This window comes from Silene latifolia, chromosome Y, assembly GCF_048544455.1.
Source record: "Silene latifolia isolate original U9 population chromosome Y, ASM4854445v1, whole genome shotgun sequence".
Taxonomy (NCBI): domain Eukaryota; kingdom Viridiplantae; phylum Streptophyta; class Magnoliopsida; order Caryophyllales; family Caryophyllaceae; genus Silene; species Silene latifolia.
This window is the reverse complement of record NC_133538.1, coordinates 31,221,950-31,233,895: the sequence shown is the minus strand read 5'-3', so window position 1 is coordinate 31,233,895 and position 11,946 is coordinate 31,221,950. Positions and strand designations below refer to the sequence as shown.

The 11,946-nt window shown below is 35.5% G+C and overlaps 1 long non-coding RNA gene across 1 annotated transcript; it reads left to right on the top strand.

Annotated features, from left to right (window-relative positions):
- The first annotated feature begins 637 nt into the window (after positions 1-637).
- On the top strand, positions 638-3,521 carry LOC141626572 (uncharacterized). The gene is made up of 3 exons (XR_012536157.1): positions 638-847; positions 1,649-1,735; positions 3,213-3,521. It is a non-coding gene; the product is annotated as an uncharacterized LOC141626572 (long non-coding RNA).
- The last annotated feature ends 8,425 nt before the right edge of the window (positions 3,522-11,946 follow it).

Here is an 11,946-nt window from a genome sequence, read left to right as displayed (position 1 = left end):
CTCCGTTCGGACACACCATTTAATTGAGGTGTTCCAGGTAGAGTTAACTGCAAAACGATTCCACAGTCTTTATGTAACACCCCGTATTTTATTAAGTTGGATAAAATTCTTTTAATTGCTATTTTGAATTTAATTACATCATTTAACGATTTATATATATATGCTTAGCTAATTAATTAATTTCATCATAATTCGATACGTTAATTTTAATAATCATTAATAAGTTTATTTAAAGTTAGTTCGGGTTTATTTATTTAATAATTTCCGTTTCTTTACGAGTCCTTATGAAAGTTGTTTTAAGTGAACCCGAGATGGATTTTGGGAACAAAACCGTCCAATTAGCTATTTTGAGCTTATTTCACTAAATTAGCAATTTTTATTAATATCCGTTAGTTTCGTAAAAATCGCTAATAATTCCGATTCAAGCTGATATCGTATTATTTCCGTTAACTAGCTGAGTTTATTTTATTTTCACTCATTAAATTTATTTATTATTAATTCCGTTTTATTACTGAAACTTTTACTAAAAACCGATTTTATTAACTCGAGACGATTTTAAAAACGAACGAAATTACTTAACGATGAAGAAACGTACGTATAATTAGAAGCTAGCAAGCTAGCTCGTGTATCATTATTATTATTATACTCCTTACCGTCCCCCGTCACTTTCCCCTTTCATTCATTCCTTTCCTTTTTGCGTAAAACAACAGACAACAACAACTTTGAACAACAGTTCCTCAGTCCGTCATTTTCCGATCATTCAAACCCCAGATCCCGCCTCCATTCTCAACCAAATTCCGTAATTTTTGTACCATTCTCTTCCCCTTTCCTTCCTCGTCCTTTTAAGGTAAGAAAATCTCCTTTTTGTAATGGTTTCGTCTTTCGCCGTCTTATAAAAGTGTCGTCTTTTAGCTTCTTTATTCCGTTTTCTTACTCTTTTGTCAGTAGTTATCGGTGTAGTTGGTTAATTAACACCTTATTATTGTTGGTAATTAGTACTCTATATCCGTCTCAATCATTTGTTTTTAATTATTTGTGGGTGCTATTTTAATCGAATGAGTTTACTTATACGATTAGGGCGACCTTATATTGTGGATTAGAGGATTGGGCAGTATACTATCCTTGATAATATTTAAACGATCTCACAAGCCTATCGATATGCTAGACCATTATGTATACTATTATGGATGGTGAGGCATGATATATATATTTTGTTAACACACCTTAATGTAGGCCCAAACGCAACTTTGACTCAGACTTATGGATAATCATTTGTCCTTGTATTATCCAACAACCTGGGTCCAATTGGTCTAGGTTTTTATATAATAAAAAGGATGACGATTCAGTGATGGTACTCGGGTGACTTTTTGTGTAAATTTTACAGTAGGGAGTATCACTTTTTAACTAGCTTTACCAATGGTTATCCAAGTATATAAAAGAAACAATTTAGAATGAATCTTAACTCGGTTATCATATAAGACTAAAGCTTCAAGTACTGTTTTATGGGCTAGCTAAATTTATAATTTGGGCTAGTCATGGTTATAAATCTCTTGGCGCAAGTTTGGTTTATTTGAAATAATTAATTTCCGTCTCATATTTTATATAACGATAATTCGTTAATATCGTCCTTTCACATAATTATTTTTAGGTGACTCATATGTGGTTGAAGATGAAGAGTAATTTTGGGTTTTAGAGGCTTTCTCAAGTTTATTGCTTGTCTCTTTGCTAGTTTAAGGTAACTATTCCGAGTTACTCGACGAATTAATGTCACATTAGTAGTTAATGTGTGCCTGTTGTTTGATAAATGTTTAGGTGAATGAATAATGTTAGTAGTAAAGATAATAAGGATGGTAAAATTGTGCTCATATTAATAGTTATCACATGTTAGGATAGTTTACAAAATGAAATTGTAATTAATAGGCTCAAATGAATTTTATGGTGATAATTGTAATGTTTTGTTGATTGTGCCAAAATCGAGCCTTAGTCCCTTTGACCGATGCGATGTCGATTAATTGAGTGATTGGTCACCGCAATTTGACCCGCACTGTCGCAGGTGGGGTTGCGGGTAAAAATTCGGTTGAATGAATTAGATAATCGGCCTTTTTCTTGTTTTAGGCCATTTATTATATCTCTATTTCACATGTGTAGTTAGTTGAATTTAAATAGCTTCTTATTTTGTAGTAATGGCCCTAGTTTCCCTTGAAGCCTTTAATATGGTTACTATTGTTAGAATTATAAATTAGTATTGAATACTTATTGAGGATTCTGTTGGGATTGTATGCTGTAAATAGACATTATAAGCCTTTCACATGATAGAATGCTAGAATTTATGTTGATAAGTAGGACTTTTTGCCCTCTTAAGGTTAAGTGGGTGTCTTACTTGACTTATGTGGTGAGTTTTGGGTGGTGTGGGCTAAAATATTCAAGTCGGGACTAGTGTGACTAGGTCCTAGGTGGGTATTTCGGCCTTCATCATAGATAGGTCTTTATAGTCTCTGACGAGTATATGTTCACTGCTTGATAGCCTTTGTGTTCCTGACTAGTGGATGTTTATCCAAGTTGGGGCATGACCTCAGGTACTAATTTTGATAGTATGGGGTCAGCTTAAGTACTAGCCGACCCTTCGGTGGTGTCCTTAGGGTACTCACTTCACTTTGTTTTAAAAAAAGTTGTGAGTCTTGGGTGCGGTGGTGTGTATCCGCATGTCTAGGTCTGCGCAGATTTTAGGCTAGGGTTGTGTTGTCTCTTGGCCATGTTTTCTTAATAGTAACCGCTGAGCCAAGATGCGGTTCGATTACCTTCCCTACCTCGTGGTATAGACTTGAGTTACAAAGTGACTATTGACGGGACTAAGAACTTATGCCTGTCTTTGATATATTGCCCTTTCTTGTATGGTGATTCTATGAATCATAGAAGGTGAGATGCAAGCCGGCTATGGTTGATAGAGTTTGGATTCCTGGATGTTATGTGATTCACATGATAGTGTAGTATGAGTCGGTCTAGTTTTCACATGCTAGGACTATGTGTTGTTATATTGTTGTTCACATGATAAGCACGATTGTCTAGCATCTATATGCTAAGGCATTGTGTGATTCGTATTCATATTCTTATGTTTACATGTTATATTAATTATGACATTTCGTGGCTGGGAGAACTCGGAGTTACTCCCCACTGACTGTGGCTTTCGTATTTGTATAAAATGCGAATGACAGGTAGGTGATGCATATATGGGGTACATGGACGAGCTAGCGAGCAAAGTAACCTTGAGACCTAGACTGGTTTTATTTCATTGTGACCTTAAACCCTTTTTATGTCACATACATTTTAGGGACATATGTCTCCCTTTTCTATTTTGAGTTTGTATCATTACATTTTCTTATCGTTAGCTCTGGCATGTAAAGTAGTTCGTTAGCATTGCAGGTTTTGGCACCCGCCTCTTGGGAATGTTGGAAATGTTGTGATTGGTTTAGAAAATTTTTGAAATTACAGGTTTTTGGCTAGTTGAACCAATTACAAACATATCCTACCAGTTTTTCTGTAGAATTTACGTGTTTACTTTTCCGCAATAAATGAGGGTGTGACAGTTGGTATCAGAGCATATTTGCTCCCGACGCACGTTTGTGCACCCCAATATAAATAACTTGACCTTCAAATAATAAACTTGAGAGATGGGTAGGATGGGTAGATTTAGGATCTTATGTTGTAGTCTCTTTGTGTTTGCTCTTTGTTAGGTACTAACATGTTTGTTGATTGTCATTTAATAATTGTTGCGTTCTTAGATCATTGACCGTGAGCTTATCTATAGCTAATGGAGTTATTACCCTTATTATAAAAAAAGATTTGAACTAAAGGTTTTGAAAATATTTTAATGTTTTTCACTGGTTTTAACGTCAATTAGTGTTAAAGCTTGTTATTGGAGACGTCTGATAATTAGTTTTATCATTTGTTGGTGTAAAAATGTATTTTTATGTCTTTAAATTGGAATATTGATGTTCTTGAGTGATCGCCAAGAGTATCTCCGTTCCATTGAAAGGACACTTATATTTTACGAAGATCAAGATTTGATGCCTAATGCTGAAGATTGAAGATTTGTTCAACCTTTGAAGAATGCTTCTACTTCCTTGAAGATATTTCTCGTTCTTTTTGTATCTCGCCTTATTCTTAATCTCTTGGTGCCTATCCTTCTTCTAAACTCTCTATTCTTCTTCCTAGGAAGTTACATTTGTATCCTCCCTTAACGCCTTTTAGATAGTTCTTTTTCTTTTGTGGGGTGTTAACCTTGGTTGGATAATTTGGCTTGTGGAGTTGTTTCTGGTTGACCTATAACCCCGGTTTTGAGAAGTTGTGATATTGGAAGGACTTAGGTTGAGTGTTGTTACCTTAGGAGTAAACACGGAGTAAGGTTTATGGTGTGATTTTGGAAAGAGATACCTTTAGAATGTTGATAGCCATACATAAATTGATGTTACCTTATGACATTGTTGTTTGAGATTTGAGTATCTGACATTTCCTTGTTGTCTAATTTCCCTTTCTCCTTGATCATGAGCGTTACCGTTCATACCTCCTTTCCTCGCTTCATCTTGCTCCTCCTTTAAGTTTGACACTCGTACCTGGTGAAACTCTATCTTTGACATCCTTGTAAATTTGACTTCAATTCTTATCCCTAGGAAGTTCATCATACCTCTTTTGTTGGTTAAGCTTGAACCCTCTTAGCATACTTGTATCTATGATGTCTAATTTACTTTTCATTTCACACAATTTCTAAATATTTCAAACTACTATTTTTGGTTCATTGTTAAAAATTTATGTTACCCTCACAAAATTTTCCCTACTTGTAAAGATTTGGAAAATGAAAATTCGATTTGATTCTCTAATTGTTCTTTGAGTATAGACTTCCTTATCATGGTTTTGAGTTGCTAAACCTGAGGTTTTTGTAAATTTTATCCAATTTCTATTCACTTTGATCTATTATGATGCCTTTGTCAAAGTTTAATATTATATTTCAGAAATTTAACTCCCCTTTTAGTTATTTAAAGGTGAAACCTTTATTTCCATTTGGCTTATGCAAAAGAAAATTTGGGTGGACTACCTTTTCTTTGGATTTTAACGTTAATCGGACGTTATTAGAGACGTTTAATAGCTTGTTCTACTTTTGTCGACGAGTGATTTTCGGTTTTAAATTTGTCTCTGACTTGGAAAGTTAGCGTTCTTGTGTGCGCGACAAGAGCATTTCCGTTCCATGAATGAGACTTATATTTTTGAAAACTCTTCATTAATGTTTTTGAAGGTATTTTGATTTTGACTTATACAAATAATTTGCCTTTTGACCTTATCTTTGATTTGGAATGTGATGTTCTTGAATACGTAACGAGAACACTTCCGTTCCTCTGATGAGAGTCTGGTTCTGTCGGAAAATTTTATTTGAAACTTTTGAAAGAATTTTAGTTCTTACGATAAGTAACCTTTTAAATGTTTTAGTTACCGATTTCAATTTCAGATTTATTTTCATAACTTTTCATTTATACTTTCAAGTTTCGAGGACGAAACTTTTTAAAAGATGGGGTGATTGTAACACCCCGTATTTTATTAAGTTGGATAAAATTCTTTTAATTGCTATTTTGAATTTAATTACATCATTTAACGATTTATATATATATGCTTAGCTAATTAATTAATTTCATCATAATTCGATACGTTAATTTTAATAATCATTAATAAGTTTATTTAAAGTTAGTTCGGGTTTATTTATTTAATAATTTCCGTTTCTTTACGAGTCCTTATGAAAGTTGTTTTAAGTGAACCCGAGATGGATTTTGGGAACAAAACCGTCCAATTAGCTATTTTGAGCTTATTTCACTAAATTAGCAATTTTTATTAATATCCGTTAGTTTCGTAAAAATCGCTAATAATTCCGATTCAAGCTGATATCGTATTATTTCCGTTAACTAGCTGAGTTTATTTTATTTTCACTCATTAAATTTATTTATTATTAATTCCGTTTTATTACTGAAACTTTTACTAAAAACCGATTTTATTAACTCGAGACGATTTTAAAAACGAACGAAATTACTTAACGATGAAGAAACGTACGTATAATTAGAAGCTAGCAAGCTAGCTCGTGTATCATTATTATTATTATACTCCTTACCGTCCCCCGTCACTTTCCCCTTTCATTCATTCCTTTCCTTTTTGCGTAAAACAACAGACAACAACAACTTTGAACAACAGTTCCTCAGTCCGTCATTTTCCGATCATTCAAACCCCAGATCCCGCCTCCATTCTCAACCAAATTCCGTAATTTTTGTACCATTCTCTTCCCCTTTCCTTCCTCGTCCTTTTAAGGTAAGAAAATCTCCTTTTTGTAATGGTTTCGTCTTTCGCCGTCTTATAAAAGTGTCGTCTTTTAGCTTCTTTATTCCGTTTTCTTACTCTTTTGTCAGTAGTTATCGGTGTAGTTGGTTAATTAACACCTTATTAGCTGTTGGTAATTAGTACTCTATATCCGTCTCAATCATTTGTTTTTAATTATTTGTGGGTGCTATTTTAATCGAATGAGTTTACTTATACGATTAGGGCGACCTTATATTGTGGATTAGAGGATTGGGCAGTATACTATCCTTGATAATATTTAAACGATCTCACAAGCCTATCGATATGCTAGACCATTATGTATACTATTATGGATGGTGAGGCATGATATATATATTTTGTTAAAACACCTTAATGTAGGCCCAAACGCAACTTTGACTCAGACTTATGGATAATCATTTGTCCTTGTATTATCCAACAACCTGGGTCCAATTGGTCTAGGTTTTTATATAATAAAAAGGATGACGATTCAGTGATGGTACTCGGGTGACTTTTTGTGTAAATTTTACAGTAGGGAGTATCACTTTTTAACTAGCTTTACCAATGGTTATCCAAGTATATAAAAGAAACAATTTAGAATGAATCTTAACTCGGTTATCATATAAGACTAAAGCTTCAAGTACTGTTTTATGGGCTAGCTAAATTTAATAATTTGGGCTAGTCATGGTTATAAATCTCTTGGCGCAAGTTTGGTTTATTTGAAATAATTAATTTCCGTCTCATATTTTATATAACGATAATTCGTTAATATCGTCCTTTCACATAATTATTTTTAGGTGACTCATATGTGGTTGAAGATGAAGAGTAATTTTGGGTTTTAGAGGCTTTCTCAAGTTTATTGCTTGTCTCTTTGCTAGTTTAAGGTAACTATTCCGAGTTACTCGACGAATTAATGTCACATTAGTAGTTAATGTGTGCCTGTTGTTTGATAAATGTTTAGGTGAATGAATAATGTTAGTAGTAAAGATAATAAGGATGGTAAAATTGTGCTCATATTAATAGTTATCACATGTTAGGATAGTTTACAAAATGAAATTGTAATTAATAGGCTCAAATGAATTTTATGGTGATAATTGTAATGTTTTGTTGATTGTGCCGAAAACTGAGCCTTAGTCCCTTTGACTGATGCGATGTCAGTTAATTGAGTGATTGGTCAGCCGCAATTTGACCTGCACTGTCCGCAGGTGGGGTTGCGGGTAAAAATTCGGTTGAATGAATTAGATAATCGGCCTTTTTCTTGTTTTAGGCCATTTATTATATCTCTATTTCACATGTGTAGTTAGTTGAATTTAAATAGCTTCTTATTTTGTAGTAATGGCCCTAGTTTCCCTTGAAGCCTTTAATATGGTTACTATTGTTAGAATTATAAATTAGTATTGAATACTTATTGAGGATTCTGTTGGGATTGTATGCTGTAAATAGACATTATAAGCCTTTCACATGATAGAATGCTAGAATTTATGTTGATAAGTAGGACTTTTTGCCCTCTTAAGGTTAAGTGGGTGTCTTACTTGACTTATGTGGTGAGTTTTGGGTGGTGTGGGCTAAAATATTCAAGCTGGGACTAGCTGTGACTAGGTCCTAGGTGGGTATTTCGGCCTTCATCATAGATAGGTCTTTATAGTCTCTGACGAGTATATGTTCACTGCTTGATAGCCTTTGTGTTCCTGACTAGTGGATGTTTATCCAAGTTGGGGCATGACCTCAGGTACTAATTTTGATAGTATGGGGTCAGCTTAAGTACTAGCCGACCCTTCGGTGGTGTCCTTAGGGTACTCACTTCACTTTGTTTTAAAAAAGTTGTGAGTCTTGGGTGCGGTGGTGTGTATCCGCATGTCTAGGTCTGCGCAGATTTTAGGCTAGGGTTGTGTTGTCTCTTGGCCATGTTTTCTTAATAGTAACCGCTGAGCCAAGATACCGGTTCGATTACCTTCCCTACCTCGTGGTATAGACTTGAGTTACAAAGTGACTATTGACGGGACTAAGAACTTATGCCTGTCTTTGATATATTGCCCTTTCTTGTATGGTGATTCTATGAATCATAGAAGGTGAGATGCAAGCCGGCTATGGTTGATAGAGTTTGGATTCCTGGATGTTATGTGATTCACATGATAGTGTAGTATGAGTCGGTCTAGTTTTCACATGCTAGGACTATGTGTTGTTATATTGTTGTTCACATGATAAGCACGATTGTCTAGCATCTATATGCTAAGGCATTGTGTGATTCGTATTCATATTCTTATGTTTACATGTTATATTAATTATGACATTTCGTGGTTGGGAGAACTCGGAGTTACTCCCCATCGACCGTGGCTTTCGTATTTGTATAAAATGCGAATGGTGTAGGTGATGCATATATGGGGTACATGGACGAGCTAGCGAGCAAAGTAACCTTGAGACCTAGACTGGTTTTATTTCATTGTGACCTTAAACCCTTTTTATGTCACATACATTTTAGGGACATATGTCTCCCTTTTCTATTTTGAGTTTGTATCATTACATTTTCTTATCGTTAGCTCTGGCATGTAAAGTAGTTCGTTAGCATTGCAGGTTTTGGCACCCGCCTCTTGGGAATGTTGGAAATGTTGTGATTGGTTTAGAAAATTTTTGAAATTACAGGTTTTTGGCTAGTTGAACCAATTACAAACATATCCTACCAGTTTTTCTGTAGAATTTACGTGTTTACTTTTCCGCAATAAATGAGGGTGTGACACTTTAAGGTGTTGATCAAACTCATTTGAAAGATATTCGCCACCCCGATCTGAACGGAGTGCTTTAACCTTTCTACCCAGTTGGTTCTCAACCCTGTTCTAGTATTCCTTGAATTTCTCAAAGGACTCACTTTTATGCTTCATCAAGTAGACATATCCGTATCTACTCAAATCGTCCGTGAAAGTGATAAAATATCTATAGCCATCTCTAGCGGTAATTGACATAGGTCCACAAACATCAGTATGTATGAGTCCTAATAGGTCACTAGCACGCATTCCAACACCTTTGAAGGAAATTTGAGTCATTTTGCCAATGAGACATGATTCACACGTGCCATATGTAGAAAAATCGAATGCGGGAATAGTCCCATTATCGACGAGTTTCTTTACGCGTTTCTCATTTATGTGTCCCATTCGACAATGCCATAGATAGGTTTGATCTTTGTCACCAACCTTTAATTTCTTATTATTCACGTGTAATACTTCCGTGGTTTGATCTAAGATGTAAATTCCATTCATGGAAACCGGTTTGCCATAAATCATTTCATTGAAAGAGAAAATACAGCTATTATCCTTTATTAAAAATGAAAATCCGTCTTTATCAAGTACGGAAACTAAAATAATGTTCTTAGACAAACTGGGTACATAGTAACAGTTATTTAAAAATAACTCAAAACCACTAGGGAGTTGAATTACATATGTTCCCTTCGAGACGGCAGCAACTCTAGCTCCATTCCCGACTCGCAGGTCCACATCACCCTTTCCGAGAGGTGTGATGTTTCTTAGGCCCTGCAAATGATTACACAAATGAGAATCACAACTAGTATCAAGTACCCAAGTTCCGAAACTTGCATGGTTAATCTCAATCATAGGAATATAAGATGACATACCAACAGGAACGACGCGGCCTGCTTTAATGTCCTCACGGTACACGGGACAGTTTCTCCTCCAATGTCCAGTCTTGTGACAATGGTGGCACTCAATGTCACCGCCCTTGCTCTATGCCTTGCCCTGTGAGCCACTAGTCTCACCAGGCCCACTCATACCATTTCCTGGCTTCTTGAATTTTGGCTTACCTACAGTTAGGTCACCTGGAGCTTTGCCCTTACCTTTACCCTTGTTGGAAATCGTGAGAACATCCTGCTTCATGCTCCCACTCAATTTCATATCCTTCTCGGTCTGTACGAGAAGTTAGTGTAGCTCATGAGGACTTTTCTTTAAGTCATTCATGTAGTAGTTTGCCCTGAAAAGGGCAAAACCATCGTGAAGAGAATGAAGCATACGGTCAATGACTATGCTCTCACTGATTTTACAATCAAGTACCTCCAATTTCTCGACATTCTCAATCATGTTAAGAATGTGTGGGCTAACCGGTTGGCCCTTTTGGAGTTTCACATCAAAGAAGCGACAGGTATGCTCATAAGTAATGATTCTCGGTGCTTTTGAGAACTCGTTAGTGAGCGTGGTGAAAATCTTGTTCGCACCTTGGGCAATTAAGCGTCTCTGCAAATTGGTTTCCATTGCAAAGATGAGTACGTTATTTATCGCACCTGCTTCCATGACGAAATCACTATAAGCAAGTGACTCGTTAACTCCCGCATTGGGGCCTGGGTTTACCGGTATTGGCTCAGTTAAGTACTTGAGCTTACCGTCAGCAATGGCAGCATTCCCTAGTGCTGCCTCCCAGTCCGCAAAGTTGGACCCATAATTCTTCAGTCGCGTGTACTGATTCATGTTGTCCATAAAAACTTTCAATTCAGCCAGGACTCGCGTCCAAGTGTGGCACTTGGCATTGGATTTCGTTATTTCCAGCCATTTGTTGTAACAGTAATATAAACGTGTTCTACACTGCGAAAAGAAGAATAAATAATAAGCATGTGCATCGATTTTAATTTAAGTCTAATGCAATACTGTTATAACGCGAAGGCTCATGCATTTATACAATTGACCTTCCTCAAGAATTATATAAATGATCCCAAGACTCAATTATCTGTAAATTGATAAGCCAACCTTTTGGCTAATTCTACTGTTAGAATTCTTGGTCGATAAATTTCTGTAAATTCTATCTTTAGTCCATCATAATCACGAGAAACTCTTCGGACTATAATGCTGAGATAAACTAAGTCAACGCAAACTACTTACCCAACGTAGAAGGGGTCATATTATGCCTACCGAAGAAGAAGGGATTCATAGTTGCTTGCCCTTATAAAGACTAATCTCAATTTCCGTTTTAGAGGAAGATCCCATCAACTTTGTTGTAATTCATTTTAAGTGAACTAATATCTAGCATGCGTGAATGAATAAACTAAGGTGATGGCTTAAACTGAGTGACATCTGTATGTCTATGAAAACTAACATATAACCTATATGTGTCAATTTTCATGCATTTTAGTAGGTGGTTTGGTATTAGGCGGAATATGATGCATTAACTAGCATGTGAAAGAAAAACAATAAGAACGGTAAAACAAAAAAAATAAAGTCCTAGTGTGGCCTATCCTATCAAAATGAACATAAGTACAACTTTGGAATCCGTCCTTGGACCCGAGAAGCTTGTCTTGATGTTCCATCTTGATCCATGTAGCGGGAGTGAGCTCCAATCTCCAGCTTTAGTCTTCTCAAAAATTACAATTTAAAATTACATAATAAACCTATTTACATTCTAATTTCAAAACCGTAATAAATAAAGAAAACCAAACGGAGATACGAAATCTCAAAATACATTAAAAATTATGTTCCCGTCATTACGAAAATATAATTTGACTAAGGCCACACTAGGTATTACAAATTACAACCAATTGCAAAAATCAATTGCAAAAATACGTAAATAAAACCATTCAACGATTCATTCAACTAAAATAAAATGCAT